General features: G+C 37.6%; 1 long non-coding RNA gene across 7 annotated transcripts in view; it reads left to right on the forward strand.

The window, feature by feature from the left end:
* LOC135294676 (uncharacterized) overlaps window positions 1–20,555 on the forward strand; it is a 45,909-nt gene that overhangs the window by 8,443 nt on the left and 16,911 nt on the right. For 2 of the 7 annotated variants that reach the window (XR_010356761.1, XR_010356763.1), the window contains exons 2-5: window positions 2,620–2,895; window positions 7,323–7,484; window positions 12,083–12,153; window positions 14,118–14,292. This is a non-coding gene — a long non-coding RNA (uncharacterized LOC135294676). The other 5 variants (XR_010356762.1, XR_010356766.1, XR_010356772.1 and 2 more) reach the window with 4 other exon arrangements.

The following is a 20,555-nucleotide window of genomic DNA, read 5'->3' on the forward strand; positions in this document are numbered from 1 at the left end:
AAAACAAGACAGTTCTCTCCATTACAAAAGCACAGTAAGGTATCTGGAAAAAGGGTTTAGAAATTGTCCCAGACATCAGTATTTTCCTGAAAGATAATTAAAGGTTGTTTCACACTGAGGAGAGTGAATATGATAGCTCCCTGTTTATCTTCTCCTCTGCTTTGATGTCCTAATCTGGACGTGATAGAAGGGAACTCGCATGAGTCCTGCTCCAGAACCCTAAAAATACTTTTCTGATTCTACTTCTGGTATTTCTGTGGTAGATTTTGGTGTGTTTTTAAAATAAGAGTTTATTTTCTTCCAATTTGGCACTCATGGATTGAAAACCCATCACCTTTCTTTTTTTCTTTTCCCCCAAATATTTCTCTAGAATTTTTTTGTCATTTTATTAGAATTATTTTTTATTTAATTGTCTTCATGTACTTTTTTTTTCCCTTGCTCTCCTTTGGAGCTTTTTCAGATAGACAGAAACAGTGTGCTAGCAATGAGCAAGAGGAGCTCTTAGGAAAGTTAAGAATTAAGTAAGAGAAGATTATTTTTTTCACAGCTTCAGTATTTTTTTTTTCCTACATGAAGATTATTTGTGATTCCTGACCCACAATTACTCAGTGTGTCCTGCTATGGGCAGTTAGTATGGAAACCACTAGGGAGGGCACAGCCAAATCAAGGAGAGCCCAGGAAATGCTTCAGCCAGCCTGTATCTGCCTCTAGAGGTCTCCCAACTCTTCTTACTTTTGAAAGGCCAAAGCATTTGGCACTGCTGTCAGCTGCCTTCAGCGTGTGGTCTCTCTCTTTCTGGCCATCCCATCATGCCCTGACCCTCAAAATTAGCTGTGTTACATTTGTGTTTTATGGTTCACAAATACGATTCTTTCTTGTTGCCACTTAGCATTACTGTACCCTGTCAGCTGACTGCAGCACAGCTCAGGCAGAAAGATTTGTTGCTATTTTGAGGAAAAATACTGGGTAATGCAAACAGTTTGTGTCATAATAAAATCTGGTGACTTTAAATGAGCATTTAATTAATTGGTGTACTCCGTGAAAACATTTCCAAGCAAAGTGTATGCAAAACTGAGTGGCATTAAATTGTCTTTGCAGTACTTGCCAGCAGAAAGTGGAATCCCCACAAAAATTTGATAATGCTCTTGCTCCACTGCTTGTAGCATCTCAGAATGTGTCAGCTGGAAAAGCGTCTCTGCCATACTTCTTTCTTCCTTGGGGCTGATGGCTGGATGACTGTCCCAGCTTTTGTAAATGGAATTCAGGGGTTATTTGATAGGGGTTACTCATCCTGCTTCATATTGTTGTTTTATTTAGGTGTGACTCTAATTTGCAACAGTGAGAAGACAGATTCACTCCCTGAATCAGTCCAGTATAACACTTTCCTGTTAGCATGATCCAGGAGCAGACTGCAGCAGAACAGGGTGGCATATCATACCACCCATTTCAATGTGAATTTAGACCTATTTTCATCCTCTGTGGGAGAAGAACATGGCTGCATTCAGAATGCCAGCAGCAACACAGCAGGAGCTGCTGCTCTCAGGCACAAGACAGAGGCAATCAGGTGCTTCCTGCAGGTGCTGTGGAGCTGCTTGGTTTGGATTGCTTCCTCTCACACCAGCAGGATGCTTTTGGTGCTGTCCTGAGAAAAGGAAGTGGGTGCTGGCTCACAGCCAGCATCCTGGCAGCAGCAAATAACTCTCATGCCCCTTGTCCCTGCGAATGAAGGGCTTCTGCTCACTCTCACATTTTAAATACCAAATGTAAAAGATTAAAATGGCCAGCCTAATTTAAACAAAGGACACACTGAGAAATCCAGGCAAGCAAAAAAAAAAAAAAACAGAAAAAAGAGACTAAATTTAAAGAGCAGTCAGCTAGAGTAGCAGAGTAGCAGGTTTTGTGAAAAAATGGAGGAAAACAGGAGCATAGAACATGCAGTATCTCAAACACATAGTCAGTGATGCTGTTGTCCCCAACTGATATCTCACATCTAGAGCCATGGGCTGGAGACAGATTTGGTTAACTAATTATTGTGTGGGGAGTGGGAAAACGCTATTTATAAATATCTATCCTATTTCAGTGGAAAATAATCAGAAATTTGGAGATGTTAGGGTTTTTCATAGGGTACAACATGCTATGAAGAAAATTCATTCCCAAATCACATCTGCATATGATAAATCTTTAAAATAATATAATCTAATCTTTAAATATATATATTGGATGTTTTAAAGAATGACATTTGAAATTTGTTTCAGAACTAATTTTTTGGCTAGGAATTTCCTAGATTTAAAAAATTTTTCATTAAAATATTAAGAGGCATGTGGCTATGCCCATTTTTGATCTAGTGCAAATAAATCAAAATATTTCCTGGTATCAAGTTTTGGTTGTTAGTTAACCATGTTTTTAAAGTGGAGTTTTTTCTTGGTGGATGGATATGGGTGGGCCCTTTTAAATTTTGCATGACCTCTAAAATTTGTAATACTTGTTTTAATTTAGGGAAAATTTCATTAAGAAAGAAGTGGATTCAAACCTTTCTGCAACAATGAAAAGAGGCTGCCAAGTAACTGTAACTACAAGGTTACTGTAGTAAGGAATTCTCATTTTTTCATGTCCATTTAGCTTTCAGATTTCAGACCCAGATGAGGAGCAATGAGGACTGTGGCCCTGGCTTTAAATAAAGCAGATGCTTATTTCTGAAAAACTGTATTCAACCATCAAGCAGCAGCTGGATAAAAAAGAGACCAACAATAAGCTGTGAGAGTGATCAGCTGCCAAACAAGCGTGGTCTAAGCAGATGTAAAATAATCTGTTCAGTCTGAAAAACACCAAGAGAAGATCCAAGGGATCATTAAAAAGGAAATGATCACTTATTTGCTGATCACTTATTTGCCGCTGGTAAGTCAGATATCATATTAACTGTGAGTATTAACATGGTATTAACTATGAGTAACCAAGATTTAGGGATTCATATCAGGAAGGTTTTTCTGGTGGTAAGGAGGGTGAAGGAGAGGAATAGATTATCTGTAAGGTATATCTTTCTCACTGGAAGATCTGAAGAGGACCCTATAGAGTCCAAAATAGTTTGTATAGTCTGGTCTTCTGTGACTGGGTAAGTCCTTGCTGTCCCCGATCATCTCAGACCAAATATCCATCTCCTTCCCATTCTTAATCACATCCACCCCATTCCTTACCCTGTTTTCAAGGCAAAGTAAAACAAGGTGTAGGCCAGAAACTCTAGAAATAAAAATTTCTTGCAGCAGATACCTGGTTCAGCTGATATGGAGGAGTGCAGTGGTGAACTTTGATCAGAGATTGCAGCTATTTTCCAGCTGCCATCATGGGTACCATGATGCCATCATGAGCACCACTGGCTGGCTGCTCTAGAGATTCTTTTGAGCCCTATACTTTGGTGGATCTGCTGCAGAAAATAATCAGAAACAGGTTTGAGCTGACAGCCAGACTGGTTGATCATCATCATGCTGCTTCATACAGAAGAAGAGTGGAAAACACATCCTAACACAATATTGGTACCCCATAATGTAGCTGTGTGGAGGTGAAAAGGTATTGTCATTTTTAGAATTAGACACCTAGTAGCACAGGTATCATTCTGACCCACCAGTCCAGAATGCCAAATGTTATATGAAGTTTTCACAGCCCTGGGGATGATGTGATAGGAACAGAAAGAAGGCAACACTGCAAACTTTTTCAAGTGCTTGCCTGAGTAAGGAGACACTTGATAAAACAACATTTCAGATTCTCCTGTAAAAAGTTTGCCTCTTGAGTGACAGTTCTAATGGAGATGGCAATATGGGCCTTGAGCTGCTAAACTCTTTTTCTCTTGCTCCCTTTCTTTCCCTTGATAAACTTGTTCCTGCCCACCAGCTCTAGAGGGATGAATGTATGAAGTACTTAGATACTTCAGCAATGGCATGAGTCGCCTAGTGTCCTTGGAAATGTTTCTAATGTTTCCTTCATTGTCCTCCATACTTCAGGAGTTGACTCCAAACAGCAAATTCTTGTAAATTGAATTTTCAACTCTTCTAAATAGAAGAATATGTGCTGAAGATGTAAAATTCTATCTTCAGAGCTGGTATGAGTATCTGCTCTTGGAGACTTTTCCATAACCACACCATAGGTAAAAAATAAGGCATTGAAGAAACACTCAGAATAATATTCTCATTTTCCAGCTATCCTTTTAAAAACAGCTCTGAGTATTATGCATTGCATGTCAGACATGAGAAAAAAAAAATCATCTGCCAGCACAATTTAGAAAAGCTGATGACTTTAAAGACTTTCAACAAAAAGCTGCCACTGATAAAAACTTGCTGTGACTCAGCTTTGCTTTGCGTAAGAGCAGGTCATTTTGCTACTTACTGTTGATTACTGCATTTAAACCCCTCTGAGATCTTCCAAAGGTCTGTGAACTGTTAGAAACCGTGCATGTTAAATTGCAGGTCTATTAGCAGAAAAAGTGATTTTCAAGTACTGGTTGATAAAATTTAAAATATAATTAAAGATGCTCAGGTCCATGGAGTATGGACCATACATATGGCCATACAGTAAATGGCCCATATTTTTTGTTATTCTACTGTAAAGCAAAACAGAATTCAAGTTCAGGGTAAAACCAGGTGAAGATATTTTATTCAGTTAAGGCTATAAAAGGTTCACCTACTTCTGTATACAAAGCAGGAGAGTTTATCTGCTTTTGTGTTCAGTATTACACCAAAGAGTAAAACAAGAATATTAAGAGATTAAAGTCATAAAAAGGCTCCAGAAAAAAAACCAAACAATTTGTTTCAAATCAGCTCATGCACATATATCTAAATATTATATGAAGACTATTCCGTACTATATATATTTAATAAATGAGTGTATGTGAATAATTCCATACCAGACAGAACAATGCAGCTGGGTGCAAACTGGGCAGATGGGGACCAGGCCTGGGTGTCTGGGTGGGCAGCAAGTTGAATATCAGTCAGCAGTGTGTCCTTGCAAGCTGTGAACATAACCAGCAGGTCAAGGAATAGACACATGGCCTTCCAAGGCCACACTGGGAGTGCTGTGTCCAGATCTGCCTCTTGCAAGGTGGGACATTCCAGAGAAGGAATGACAATTTTGAGACTCCAGCAGAAAAACTCTGCAGTGGGCTGGAGAAATGGAACACTGAGGGAGCTGGTTTTGCTCAGCCTGGAGAAGAGAAAACTACAGAGGGACCTGATATTTTTCTCCAACTGCCTAAAAGTGTATTACAGAGAAGATGAAACTCAACTTTCCTCCAATTGGCATATCTATTAGTCAGGATCCTGCAAAAACTGATCTAAAGTGGAAATTACACTTCCTGTGAACAATTCTATTATTCTGTTGTATTCATTTGCTCTGTTTTTAGAGTTTTCTTATGATGGAGAATCTACTATCTGCTCAGAAAATCTATTGCAGTGCTTCCTACAAGAGTGAAAAAAATATAAAAATACGCAAAGCAACTGTACTTTGTGAGTGCACTAAATCAGCTTCTTGAAATATTTGCAACCTTTAAATTGCAGTGCTGTGACAATGCCTATCAGCCAGAGGGGAAAACTGAATACACTGTATTTCTTTGAGCTGACTTGAAGGAAATGGAAATAGTTAGGCATTTAAATAATGGAATTACATTATCTAAAGCAGGAGTTAGCAGCCTTTTCCTTGCTAGAAACGGGATATGTATTTCAAAACCCTTTGTCAGTCCCAGTGTAAGAGCTTTAAAAAAATTAATTATTAAAATTGATATGGCTGAAGAACATATAAAATTATTTTATTCCTTCAAGTAGTTCTCCATTTCTATTTGCATAAGACAGGTAAAAAATATAGTTGAAATACATTATTTCTGATTTATGATATTCTAGGAAGTTAATAGCCAAAAATCCATTGTTGTATTGCCCAAAGATTTTTATATCTGAATATTTAGGAACCCCAAAAGCACATGTTTCTGAAAAAAAAAAGGCTGTAGAATCTTAGTCTTAAAAACTACAGTTTTTTTCCTCTTTTTTTTTTTTTGATTTTTCACTACATTAGATGGTATCCCAGCACTTGATTTTGTTGTTCTCACAGGAGTACTAACAAATCTTTCATAAACTTCCAGCTAGTTTTGACTTCATTGCCCATCCTCTTGCTCACTTTATTTTCATGTTTGTTTTAAAAGTAATGCAGATCAACCTCTTTCTGTATAAGAATGAATTTTATTTATATCATTGTATTTGGAACATGTAGTTTGCTCCTTTGCCCTTAGTAACAGGCACATACCATCAGCTCAGTGGTCTCCAGAGTCTCATATTCAGCATGTAAGTTGAAATGCCTTTTTAAACAAAACAGAAACCAGAAAACAATGCTGTACAGAGAGTGAGTATATGAAGTGTGTATCTTCAGTAAACAGTAAAGTCTCTGTTCATCAGATGTGTGTATGTTGTCTATTTATATTTCCAAGGCTCATTTCATTTCTACTGTTAGTGACTGTGGCTGAAAGATTTTTGTCTGTAGTCACTGAAAGGACATTGTTTTTACAGAGGCTCGAGACTCATCTTTTCAAGTTCTCCAATTGCGTGCTTAAATTCAGTAGTATTGTTCTATCAAATAAAATACTTATATTAAGAATGGCAGAATCAAGTTGCAAAAATCAGACAGCTGATGGGGTTTTTTTCCTAATACATCCATCTCTGGCATTCCCAGGATTTAGAGTATTATCCTCGTCTAGTGCTCGATCCACTCAAGCATCCTGTGTGCCATGCAAGAGTTTGAGGTTAAGCTTACCCTTCACAGGTTCTCTGTTCATACAGGGTACTCATGAAGTGCTAGCACAGCACTAACAAGATAAGGAATTGATACCTCTAAAACTGAATTTTCCCTTTACCTGTTGCCAAAATATTTTTTCTAAGCCTGATATGATACCTAGATTTTACATTTCTTGGAATTGTTTTCATGAACAAGAACATATTCATCCTAACTTTCAAAAGTGTACAAAGACTAAATGCAAATAAATATTACAGTGCTTGAAGTGGCAACAAAGCAGATGTTTTCTACAAATAATGAAAAATTCCCTTCCCAGGGTAGCATTTCTATACTTTAGAGGAAAAACTAAAAAACAGGTTTTGGTTTATAGACAGCTCCTCTTAAATTAAATCCTCTCCGCTTAGTTTACACCCAGGACATGGTGTGACAGGAAAACTAGTCTGTCAGAGACTTTCTGGCCATTGGATTGCAAGTTACTGCGTTCCACAAAAGGTAGATAAGATGTTTAATGAGAACATGACTGTGGTGCATGTCTTCCCTCACGTCTCCTAAATTCTCTTCAGGGTATTTCCACGAGTGTGGGTCTGTAAGAGCTGCAGAGGCTCATATGTGGCTTTGCTGAGGGCTGATCTCCCTTTGTGGCAGAATGGTGCTCTGGAGCTGCTGCAGGAAATGTGTGCATTTGCATGGAGAAGCAGAGAAAAGTATGCAGGAGAGCTCTGAAGGTAATGTTTCTGCAGGTTTTGTATTTCAGACCTCAACACAACCAAGCTGAGGACAAAACTGGGAATTACGCTATTTTGTGTGTTACTGAAGTTAATTCAACATGGATCTCATTTCTCATAAGAGTTGCTCTAGTCAGACCTGTTGGGTCTGTATACTTATATACTAAGTATACAAGGAATTTTTTAAAAAAATTATTTGACAGTAATTGTCCAAGTCAATGCATGACAGATAGGACACCTCTTCACAGGATTTTAAGTGCTTGTTTCTAACAAGCATCCTAGAATATTAGTGTTCTCTTACAACTTGTGAAAGGAATGTGGTGGGTTGTCCCTGTGTGGGTACCAGCTGCATACCAAAGCTGCTTTTTCACTCACCTCTTCATCTGGACAGAAGAGAGCCAATACAAGAAAAAGCTCATGGGCTGAGATAAGGGCAGGGAGAGATCATCCAACAGTTAAGGTCACAGGCAAAACAGATTTGACTTGGGGAAATAAATTTAATTTATTATTTTTTTAAAAAAATTAAAAAATAAAATAAATGTATTAATTTATTATCAATCAAATCAGAGTAGTTTAATAAGAAGTAAAACCAAAAATTAAAAAAAACCTTTTCCCACTCCTCTCCTCTCCCCAGGCTTTACTTTATTCCTGATTCTCTACCTTCTCCTCTCAGCAGAGCAAGGGGATGAGGAATGGAGGCTGGAGTCAATGCATGACATTGTTTCTGATGCTGCTTCCCTCTCTCAATCTTCCCCGGCTCCAACATGGGTCCTTTCCAGGGGCTCCAGTTCTTCAGAAACAGACTGCTCCACCTCCAGGCCCTTCCACAGGGTCACAAGTCCTGCCAACACATCTCCTCCAGCATGTCTCTGCAGCTTCAGAGGTCCAGCCAGGAGCCTGCCCCAGCATGGCCTTCCCAGGGGATCACAACCTCCTTTGGGCATTCCCTTGCTCCACGGTGGGGTCCTCCACTGGCTGCAGGTGGATCTCTGCTCCACCATGGACCTACATGGGCTGGGCTTCGGAGGGAACATTGCTTCTTCATGATCTTCACCACTGACTGCAGGGGAATCTCTGCCCTGGTGCCCAGAGTACTTCCTCCTCCTTCTTCTTCTTCACTATAAATTTATAATCATGGAAGCTATGGCCTGACCCATTTCAGATTTAATTTCCAATGAAATAAGTTGCTCACAAGAGCCTCCTGACAAGATCTTGATTGATGTTAAGCAGGGCTCCCTCTGATTGAGTGGGGTGTATGTAGTCAGCCTTCTTTGCATGGGTTTTGCTGGTCTGTAGAGCCCTTTTCACAGCAGGCTCATTTAAGTTTATTGTCCTTTTCTCAGAGCTGATTTAAGATCTTGAGCTGTTTCTAACTTTGATGCATACATTTGCTCTCTTCTCAGTTTTGTACATTCATTCACCTCTTAGAATCTTCAGCTTGAGTAGCAGACTGAAAGGCTTAATGAAAAGATTTTTATTTCAGCTTTGTGGTTATTCCATAAGGAAGAAGAAGCGCTTGAGGTGTAGCAAGATGCTGAAGGCAGCTGAAAAATTGCACAACATGGCCCAGAGTCACACTTTTACAGACACTGGCTTCTCACTAAAATGCTTAGATCTATCTATAGAGATGCAGCTGCTCTGGCGGTAAATGTCCCCTTCTCCAATCAAAAAGAATTCTCTTTAATGCATTATAGGAATTTGTACCTGATGTTAAGCAGTTAAATACTTATCTAGTGGTGATGTGCTATTGTCACTAGCAGCACAAGGCACATAGTCTGACCCATTGATGCTTGTGATACTAAAAAAGATATTCAGAGCACATACCTTTGTGATCAGAGACCTTTTCATGGTTCTAGCCCTATCTAGGTACTTTCAGCCACCTTCAGTTTATTTATCATAATTCCCTTTCACATGTCACCTTCCTTTTCCCACAAGTACTTCTGAGCCTTTCTCCATGCTACTGTTCTCTAATGAGTCCTCTGCCATTAGAGTTTCCATTCTGTCCTTCAAAATAGTGTCATCAAACCCCTTTTATCACTTTTTTTTTTTTAATGTTCAGGATATGCTACTATCTCAAGTAAATAGAAAAAATAGCATAATCAAGAAAATACTAAGAAAAACATCCTCTATACAAATCTCTAGATGTCACCATATTTTCTTTTTCTTTGGAAATTTTACCTCCAGCTGATATTCAGTCTTCATTATCTCCATTACAGGGTACTCAGAGAGGCCAGGACCTATTTTGCTGTGCCAGTAAGACATTTTGTATATCTGAACCTTGAGCTTAGAAAGTGTTTGGCTCTCAGCCAACTTTGGGATTTATAGTGTCTTAGATATTTGGTCATTATTTAAGTGCTTTGCAAGATCAGCAATGTATAAACAACAACTAATGCTGGCCCTCATCCTCTGTCCTTGGCCTAGCAATCAAAAATTTCTTTGTAAGGTAAGTATTTTATATGGGATGAAGATGTGAAAACTATTGATGCCTGAGCCAGTCAGGAGGACAGCAAAGGATGCTTCCAGCATTTTGGTGTTTTCTGGGCTGATGATGATGAGCTTCAGTTCCAGTCAGAGGAAGTAAATTGTAACAGGAAAGTGTGAAGATGGCCAAGCATATTTTGTATAATTTCTCTGCTTAGAAAGAGAAGAAGATTCTGTTTTTAAATTCATTAGCCCATTTCTCCACCTTTTGTCATATTTCAGCCAAAGTTGACAGTGGATAGGATTTTCCAAAATGTTCACTTCTAAAAACTATGATGAGAACCAGTGACTGGATGGGCAGGCAAGATCCAAATGCACCATACCACAAAAGAAAATTATTTAGCTCTGTCAAATATAAATCCTTAAGAGTAGCAACAGACCATTTAGTAGCTCTAGCTTTGAACTAGTCCTATGTTGCCACTTACTCATCCCAGTAGGTGTGGAGCGTTTGATGCATCCTGTGAGGCAGGACACAGACGTGATGTTGTGTGTGGGTGGAGATGCACAGGAGGTGCAGGACATGGAATCAGTAGGAGCTGGGATCTGTTGCTACCACTGCCTGTTGACAACGGGTGGTATATTTTTGATATTTCATCTCTGAACACTGAAGAAGAAATGCTTTGAAGGAGAAATCCTTTCAAGGAGAAGTACAGTAAGCATAATGTTGCCTTAAATTTTATTGTTGTTACTACTGTTTTTACTGGGATTTCTCTAAGCATCTTTATCTGTAGTTTTTCTAATACCTTTGATACAAATACCTTTGAGAATGACATCTGAAAATCTGTCATCTAGTGCCACTGAATTCTGCCTGTCTGGATCTTAACGTAGAATCAAATACTATTCAGCTATATGAATTAAGCAAGTCTGTAAACGTTTAGGATATTAAGTATTCAAAGTTTTTAATAAACATATAACAATTTGTTCTCCTCTGGGCAGTCGGAAATGTATGGAGTAGGTTAAACTTTAAAGGGATTGGAAAGTCTTCCTGTCCAGTCGAATTTATTAAATACACAGAGCAGATCGGAAAGGGATTTGATAACTTGCAGAACAGCTTTTGCAATATAGGTTTATCTAATCTGTCACAAGTTTATATAACCCTCACTTTCCTGAAGCAGAAATGATACATGAAGTAATTCCATTTTGCAATTGTTTTCAGAATTCATTAAAGTTTAAAAAAAAAAGAGGTAACACTATTAGTAGCTGAGAGTTTTGCTTTCATACAACTCAATTAAACTCTACTCTCTAACTTTTATATCAGTAGTTTGTGCATTTTGCCTCAAAATTAAAATGTTGGATGAGGATCTCTATTTATACCTCAGACTAAAACTGACTTCACAGATTTCAGGTGAAATCATATAATCTTGTTCTATGGGTTTATTCTCTTGAGATATAGTAAGCATTGTTATGATGTACTTTATTGAAAAGTATCATAATAGAATTATGCATAAGGGCCTTTTTCTGTGAGATGCAAACAATATCTACTCCATGTCCACATATGCTAGATATCCTTCTCTCTCAAGCTGCCTTAATTTGACTAACATCATCCCTACAACTCAGAATAATTTGTGCTTTGCTCAAAAAGTATTTCTTCTGTCATATAATATGTAATTTTCTTTAAACATGGAAAAGCATTCTCCTTTTTCCAACAGTATTATTTTGTCTAATATAAAATACAGTTTACAAAGGCTGCCTTATTCCCACTTGTATCTCTAATCATAAACACTGAGAATCTGACGTATCATACACATCAATCCACACATGTTGCCACTTATCCAGTGTACTAATTTGAATGTGGTTTTCCAGGTAAACAAACTAGTCTGCAGTTTCCAGTATGGATTTCCACTCACAGCACAGGCCAGAAAGCAGCTCACCACTTTTAGAAGGAACACTGGAATAATGACTTTTTGCCTTTAGAACAACTTTGTAGGGTATTTGCTTTCAATTAACTTTGACATGTCTGACAACATTACCTTGGCAGTTTTAAAATCTCATTAAAATGCTAGTTAAATACAGATGCCACTCCTCAAATAAAGGCTTTCTCACTTTTTTTTAGAAAGGAACCACCAAAATATTTATGTTTATGTCCAATTTATCTTCTGTTCATTTCATTTTGTTAGGAAACCCAATGCCATGATGCCAGCATGCTGCTCATGTTATTGTGTGATCAGTTTGATGAAGGAAAAAGCAGGTGAGCCAACAAAAAAGCATGTATTTGAAATGTCTTTTTTATGTTACATTAATTTTAAATAAACGTTTTCAGCTTCCATTTGTAACAGGCTGTTATGGTGTGACAATTCTCTCCTTTCTTTCTTGTGCAAACATCCTGCTGCCAGCTGACCCTACTAACTGTGTGCAGGCTTGATGGCACTGGTCTAAGTGCAGGTGCTGTTTCAGCAGGTCTGGTCACATTTTATCAATAGATTTTATCATTGAAAGGGCTGGGACTGTGTTCCAAGACACCATAATATTTATTTGCATTCTTCCATTTTTCAATATTCAACTATTTACTTTTGGCTTTGAGAGTCAGATCATCAAAGAGCTGTAAATCCGAAGAGTCTCATCAAATACAAAGGAAAAAAAGATTGGTTTCTCAAGCTTCTATTTACATTACAAAGAACACAATTTTTCAGGGATACTGCCCTCTGCTTATTCCCTTGACAAACTTGTGTCAATGAAGGGACACATCTTGCTCCCTAATGCAAGCAGTGACATTGATCATAAAGGAAAAAAAATCTCAAATTAGAGAAATTAAAAAGATTATGAACTGTAAACTGGTTCGAACAGGGACTTGATTCTTTTACTTAGCAGCTTTTTTTTGCTACCATGTCTTTAGATAACAATTACTGTGCTGGATATTCCTTACTGTGGTGAGGCACTGGAAGAGGCTACCCACAAATCAGTTGTGCATACCCCATCTCTGCAAATATTTAAGTCCAGGCTGGATGGGGCTTTGAGGAACTTGGTGTAGTTGTAGGTGTCCCTTTTATGTCAGGGGGTTAGAACTAGATGGTCTTTAAGGTCCCTTTTAACCCAAAACATTCTACAATTCTATGATTCTCTGATATATTATCTAAAATATAATATTATGAAGTTTTATGTGAAAGTGGACAGTGTGGTATCCTGTTGCTGAGGTACAGTTGTATCTGGACTGCATTTTTCTTCCTTCCTATTCTTTATGCAGTTTTCTAAACTACTCTTTTAATGATGTGCAAATACCTGAACATTTATTGCAGAGGTGGAAATATTTTATTTCAAGGGTCAGCAGACTTTGTTGTTTTATTTTGTTGATTCACAAGTTTATGTATGCATTAACTAAGAAAAAATATTTGATTACCAGTTTGTTCCTTACCTGTTGGTTTATTTATTTTCAATGGATTTGTATCTCAGAGGTATTCGCTTTGTTTTAATATACAAGATACAGTGGAGCTATTTTCACATTATATCAATTTTCTCTGGTCTATCTTTGGAAAAATCAATAAAATGAGGTGAAAATAAAGGCTGTGGCTTACTGGCTGATATACACAAAAAAATGGCACTTTGCAATGCATTTTTAAAATACAACTATGTAAAAATTCCGTATGGTTTGTTTCAGATTGGCTCTCCCAACAGATCTAAAATCCGTGGTGACCACTGACAGTGTTACAGGGAAATTCCATGCAAACCAGCTGGAGCAGGATGCCACAGTGTCTCTCTTTCAGCTTTAGATTGCTTTTCTATGGAAGCAGTCCTCGGATGCTGCAAGCTGACACTGTTACCTGAGAACTGAAAACCTCTTTATCCTCTGGAAGCTCAGAATTTTCTCTGGCAGGTTTCTGTCCTGCTGCTGAGGGGAAGTTGGACCTGGGGGCCTGCAGGGTGGGTTGGTGGTGTCTGTCTGCATCATCAATCCACCTACAGTGCTTTTGGAGCAATGTGTGCTCATTTTAAAAGTCACAGACATACTTGGGGTAGTTTTAATATGGATGAATTTTCCTGTCTTTCAGTGGGGTGATGAGTAATTTGATTTTCTTTTCCTCCAGCTGTTAAAATGGAATGCATATTTTATGGCAAGGCTGTGGGATCCTTTTCAAATTGGTATTTTTCATCACAGCTTATCTTGATCCTAATAGGTGCATATTGCTTCTAATAAAACATTGACATTTTATTTGCCAGAGTGTTTGCAGTCTTCAAAAAGAGGCATTCATTGGCTCTTAGCCACTCTTCAGCGCAGCACTACTTGCCCTTCGATTGCTATTATGTACAGCATTGTTGTTATTATTATCTACCAGGATTATTGCTGCTCAGACATGAGATGAGCTGTGTTAAGTGCTGTCTGCTACAGACTAATGTAAGGCTTCTGACTTCAAATATTCTGCAGTAATTAGACATTTTAACCAAAGTTTTTGTTCTACCTTTGAAAGAACATTATGCTCCAAATATAATGAACCATGGATGTTTTAACTTCCACATTGATGTCTTCAAAAATATTCTCCTTTCTGTTTTTTGATCTTGTTTTGGGCCTCAGAATTACTTTCCTCTTCATTACTCCCTGTGGAGGATGAATTATTTCTTCACATCTGCCTTGTCCCACAGGCTCTTCTATTCATCAGGTATTCACAGTGGGTTTGTATCTTTTCTCCTTCATCCAACAACTAGACTTCCTGTAATTTCTCAAATTTGGCTTTAACGAAGTTGATTGCCAATCAAGAATGCAAGGAGTATAGACTGTGATTAGACACATGGAGATCAGACCCACAAATATAAGTGTGCTTAGACTATACTTGTATAATCAAGATATTCTGTGAAACATCAAGTAGATCTTAGAGCAGCAGTGGCAATTTTTGCGAGAAACATTATATCAGCTGTTAAAAATGCTCCAAAACAGGGTCTGATATAACACAGCTGCTTCATCCTGCTCCTGTAATTTTTAGGTGATTGTTTCCATTTAGGAAATAGAGCAAGAAACAAAAAATAGGTATAGCAAGATACCACACCAAAGACTATCTACATTTAATTAGATTCAGCATTATATTAGATTCTTGAGTCATTAGAAATTACTCTGGATGCATTTGTACCTGTTTTACTATCTGTAACATTTTTACCTGTTTTACTATCTGTAAGAGGTCAGGTTGGGATGGATTTTGTTCACATTTCCACCTGGATTTTCAAAACCATTTTAAATCCTGAATTCCATAGCAAAGGACAAAGTACCCACATAATTCACTTCTATTCTCAAACTACAGGCCAGCTTTCAAAAGGAACAGGCATGCAGTTGCACATGTGCAATTATATATATTTCTAAATTTATTATGTGCATATATATCCTGTAAAGGCAGGCTGTATTAAAAGATATAGCATTTACTGCTACACTATTCCTCTCTTTATTCTAGCACATATGGCATCTTCCACAGAAAAACTATGACTTTTTTAAAGTATCAACTTAAATAATGTTGATGACAGAGTTACCTGTGTGTAATCACTACTGTAATTTGCAAAGTTAAAAGAAATTGAGTGACATGGAAAACAAATGTAAGGTCACTGAAATTATTAGGGTAAGGCACATTGCTGTAGCCCCTCCAAATTGCAATGCAATGGTGGTGTCAGCCTCACAAGTGCCTCCCTTGGCAATAAGGTCTTGTGAAGAACTCCTGTAGGAGGAAATGGGTATGGCAGAAATGTAGCCTTTACTTCTGACCCATAACACAATAAACTAATTCAAACTGGCACAAGGAAATAAGTTGTTAAAATGTGGGAGGCCTGAACTTCTTATTTTTAAAGCAAGACAGTGCATTTTATGCCCATAGCTGCCTCAACAGTATTCCAGTGGTTGGTCCCTAAGTGTCAAGGGAAGGCATGGAAAACAAGGAAAAAAGCAGGGAGTGGAAGGTTATGCTTTACCGTGCTGACTGAATTTTTTGTAGCCATCTGTGTTGCAAGAAATAGTCTAGAGATTCATGGAGGATTGGAGCAGGAAAATAATGAAAATAATAATACATTCTAGAAACTACTGAACTGTGTATTTCTGAATGGCCTTTTTATTTCCTGCCTATTTTCCTTCCTGTCTCAAGTTTCTATTCTGCAGTAAGTCTTTATGGTAATTAAGAGAGGCAGGAATAGTTATATGCCTTTGAATCAAAGAGGATGTTTGTGCAATGCAGAATTGGATGCTGTGATTTATATTGCTTTTCTGTGCTGTAGTTTTATTTCAGCATGATGGTGCCTTGGTTCTGGTTTGAGTGCTTAGTGATAGACTGGGCTGGAAGGAGCCTTTAAATAGCATTCCTCTTTTGTATAATAAGGGAGTATGTCATGTTGATGGTTTTGATAGCTCAGCAGGTGTTCCAGTCTCATACTTCCATGGCAGAGGTAAAAGATGCAAGTTAACTGAAGGTTCCCATTGTAATTGGTGTGTCTGTGAGTTAGTCATAAGGCAGTTAGTCCATAAGGCAATCCTATATAATTTTGCTCGTGAGAAGAAGTGTTTGAATGTTGTCTTTTTTATTTTTGTTGTTCTAGTTTGTCATGCTCTTGTGTTTTCCTCTCTGTCTCTTCCTGATTACACTGTTGTTAAGGTAAATAATGAAGTCTAAGCCTTCATTTCAATGAGTTATGGGGATATATATATATGGATTACAGTCAATATGGAAATTAAATAAAAAAGCAATTACAGATAAGCATGTCTGCCAGCTTCTGCTTGCAAGCTGTAAATAGCTGATCAGAGACTGATTTCATCTGTGAGTCAGATGCTTTTCTTACAGTTAATCGGTTCAGATAATATTTTTTGTAGATGAATCTCACTCCCCAAATGGAGTGAGAGAATTGCTCCATTTTAGACAAGGTCTCAAACCTCTGCTTCCCATTTTATGCTCGGTTTGGCTGGGGTACAGTTACTTTCTTCATGGTTGCTGGCACGGGGCTGTGTTTTGGATTTCTGCTGGACACATGATGATAAAACAGAGATGATTTTGTTATTGCTGAGCAGAGTTATATAGGCCCAAGGCCTTCAGTATATTAGAGAGGGGAAGAAGGGGGTACTTGGAGGGCTTTTGGAGTGATGGTGTTATCACAAGTCACCATTTACGTGATGGGGCCCTGCTATCCTGGGCATGGCGGAACACCTGCATGCCCACGGGAAGAACTGAATTAATTCCTTGTTTCTCTTTGCTTGTGTGTGGCTTTTTCTTTCCCTATTAAACGGTTTTTATCTCAGCCTACGTGTTTTATTTTGATTCTCTCCCCAATTCCATCAGGTTGGTTGGGGAGAGGAGGGTTGAGTGAGCTGCTGTGTGGTGCTTAATTTTCAGCTAGGCTTAAACTGCGACGTATTTCCAGAGATACTGTAGAAAACTTTATTGCAAGGCTTAATTCAGCTTTAGCAGTTTCGCTGATTCCACCATCTGCATTGTAATCTATTTCATCTCTATCTGAATTAAAGAAGATCCTGAGGAAGATCATCATCTGTACACAAGGTTACTAGCAAGGACAAACTTTTGGTGCCAGCTTCAGCATCTGAAAGTCTGTATGCTTCTTCTCAGCCAAAAGCTCCTTTCCAAGTGTCACTCACGTTCTTGTCACTGTAGCATCTGTTGTCAGGGAGCTCAGTTTGGGATTTCCCATCCATGTATTTTGTCACATGATACTATATAACCATATCTATGGGTTATGTAATAAACAAAGGGATTAATAAACATCTAGGAGCATGTAAGTGTGTTTCCATTCCAAATTATTTAACAACTCACTACCTACGTTTATTAGCAGAATTTACCTAATATTAGTTCCATTGTCTTTTTGAGATCCTTGAACTTCAAACACTTAATTTTTATTGATTATATTGCTTACAGCTCATGGTTTGCTTTATTTCAGTTATGACCTTCATATCCAGTGTATATAATTTTATTGAATATATGGAAGATAAATCTGAAAAAAACTCACTTATATGTTCTGTGACTTTAAACTAAGAAGTGAAACTCCGTAATTGGTTGACCTTCTTTTCTATCCACTTGTAAGGCAAGAAGTTATATTTCTAAGTAAAGATTTGTTTATCAATGATGAAGTTGAGATTGAGCTCACTGGAAAAGAATAAAACATTTTTGTTTCTTCTTCATCTTACGTGTTTATGGATGGTTGCCTACAGCTAGAAGAAAAAAATTTTCCTTTTGAGCTTTTACTAGATTTGGCAACCAAAGGCATCTTACAGATTTACCGTAAATTGCTGCTATTTATCAAAGAAGCTGACAACCATCTCTTAATGATACTGATAAGGGTGTTAAGAGTCTCTAACCACCAAATGATAATCAGGTTCTAGGAAATTACTAGGAAAAGCGTGGCAACTTTTTTCCTCCACACAGAAAGTCATGGACCAGAACAAGAAAAGTCTCTGCTCCATTTAAATGTATGCAAAGAAAAGAAATGTCTTTTCTTTTTTTCTTTTTTTTATTAAGTCAGGTAATTTAATGGGTTGTTAGCTGTAAAACTGGCAGAAAAGTAAACAGAATACTTTGACAAGTACTGTAGTTGAAAGACTCCAGTCAATTTATTGTATCCTACATGTCAGAAACTCATCCAAATCACAACAAGCATTGGATGCTCAATTTGGGCCTTACACTGAAGCCTGCTGGCAGTAATTTATTGTAGCTGACCCTTACAGAGTTACTGACAGAAGGATTCTTTCCTCAGCTGTAACAAATAGAGCCTTTTCAGCACCATATAGATAAATATATAAAATCCATTTCCTGGCTTGAACAGGATACAGGATCAGTTTTCAAATATTAATGCCTAAATTCTGCACAGATAGGCCAGTGTACAAACTAGGTATGCTTTCTGCACTTAATAAAGAGTACTCCAAGTGAAAAATTCATGTTACAGATACAAAGTTGCTGTTTCTGCAACAACCCATTAATGAAAATTTTCAACTAGCACACGAAGTTCATTCAGAAGAAATTAATAATTTTCTTGATACAGGCTACTAACAGGCTTTTTGAGGGCTAATCTGCTGTTAAAATACAATTCTCCATCATGTGCAGCTATTTTCATCTTCTTGATCTCTGTTCAGAAGAGGAGAACACTGAGCAGCTCATGCAGGGTTAATGCAGTCAAAGCCATATAACTGGATTTCACATTTTAGACAAAATTTTGATTGGAAAAACACCTAATTTATGACTAGTTTAATTAAAAAATTAAGAAGCATCAGAGATTTTAGGAACATAAATTTCTTGACATCCTACCAGTGCTAGTTTTTGCATCTGTTTATCTGTATCTTGAGGATGTCTTTCATGGACAAACTGTAGCTTTTTGGAAGAGGGTGTAAGAGTGGAAATAGTACAGGCCAAACAAAAAAACCCTACACAACAAAATAACAACAAGATAGTTAATAGGTTATTGCTCTATATTACTGTAAATAGTTTTTTGCTGTTCATTGTCATTGTCCACGTGCAAAACCTCTTCATCCTCCAGACAAGGGTTTCTCTACAAGAAATCTTTCAGAAAGGAGACTTCAGATGGCTGTGGGATGTCAGAGTTCAAATATCTCATTGTACAGAATGAATGAGTGCTCACTCATAGGTCCCTTTAGGTGGTCATTTCTTGTTTGTACATGAGTTTGTTTCACTGCTCACTTTCACGTTCAAAGTTGCCTTTATCCTTGTCCTGATCCATTATTTTTGGAAAAATAAGCTCATTTCTTGCTGGTTTAACCTTCACGACACCCTTTGTAAGTTTTTCTTTACATGTTCTCTTGCTTTGCCACAGTGGGAGTAGTGTGATTTCTCTGGCTGTGAGTGTTTAGAACCTGATAAAGGTGCAGCAGCATCTTTGCCAAGCTGGTCATGGTCACTACACCCCAAAAGAGTTGCTCCAATAGCAGCCTTTGTCTTTAATTACTTCAAATTCCTGGAGGCTAATATAACATAATAGGCTTATAAAATACATCAATACAAAGATCTCGGGGGGTCTGGGTAGCAGAAGATGTGTACAGTCATATCAGTCAGAAATCATGGCATGAGAATAAAACAGAGCTCTATGAAAACTGCCCAATAAAGATGATGCACTGGCTTTCCTAAAAACCATAAAAAGTCTAAAATATGTCCTCAACAAAAGGAAATCTAGAAAGGAATCTAGACTTCCAAAGGAGCAGTGCACAATATTTATTTCTTCTGCTGCTTTCACAATTGGAACCAGGAAAGAAGAATACTAATTTCCATAAAGTCATAGACAAAGTATGGAAAATAAAAGGTTTTTTCCATAAGGAAATAAAATTGTAACTGAGATTCACACACATAAATGGGAAAAAGCTAATAATGAGTGGGCACTGTTCAGCCAAAAATACGGTGAACCTTTGGAAGTTTTTTGATTGTTTCTGTTTAAATTAGGAAAAGACAAGTAAAATATGTTATATGTGTATAGATATTCAGATGTTCAATTGTAGAGAATATATTATTGATAGTACCTTATTTTTTCAAAGAGATTTTTTTAAAACAACCAGTTTTGTTAGTATGGATTTGAGGGTCTGCTTGCAAAGGAACCAAAATAATAGGAAGTTGCTCTTCTATATGTTAATCTTTCTATTCTGTGTACCTTTGGGCACATTTTGAAGTAAAAACCCATCCTTATACA

Source organism: Passer domesticus, chromosome 1 (genome assembly GCF_036417665.1).
Source record: "Passer domesticus isolate bPasDom1 chromosome 1, bPasDom1.hap1, whole genome shotgun sequence".
Lineage (NCBI taxonomy): Eukaryota > Metazoa > Chordata > Aves > Passeriformes > Passeridae > Passer > Passer domesticus.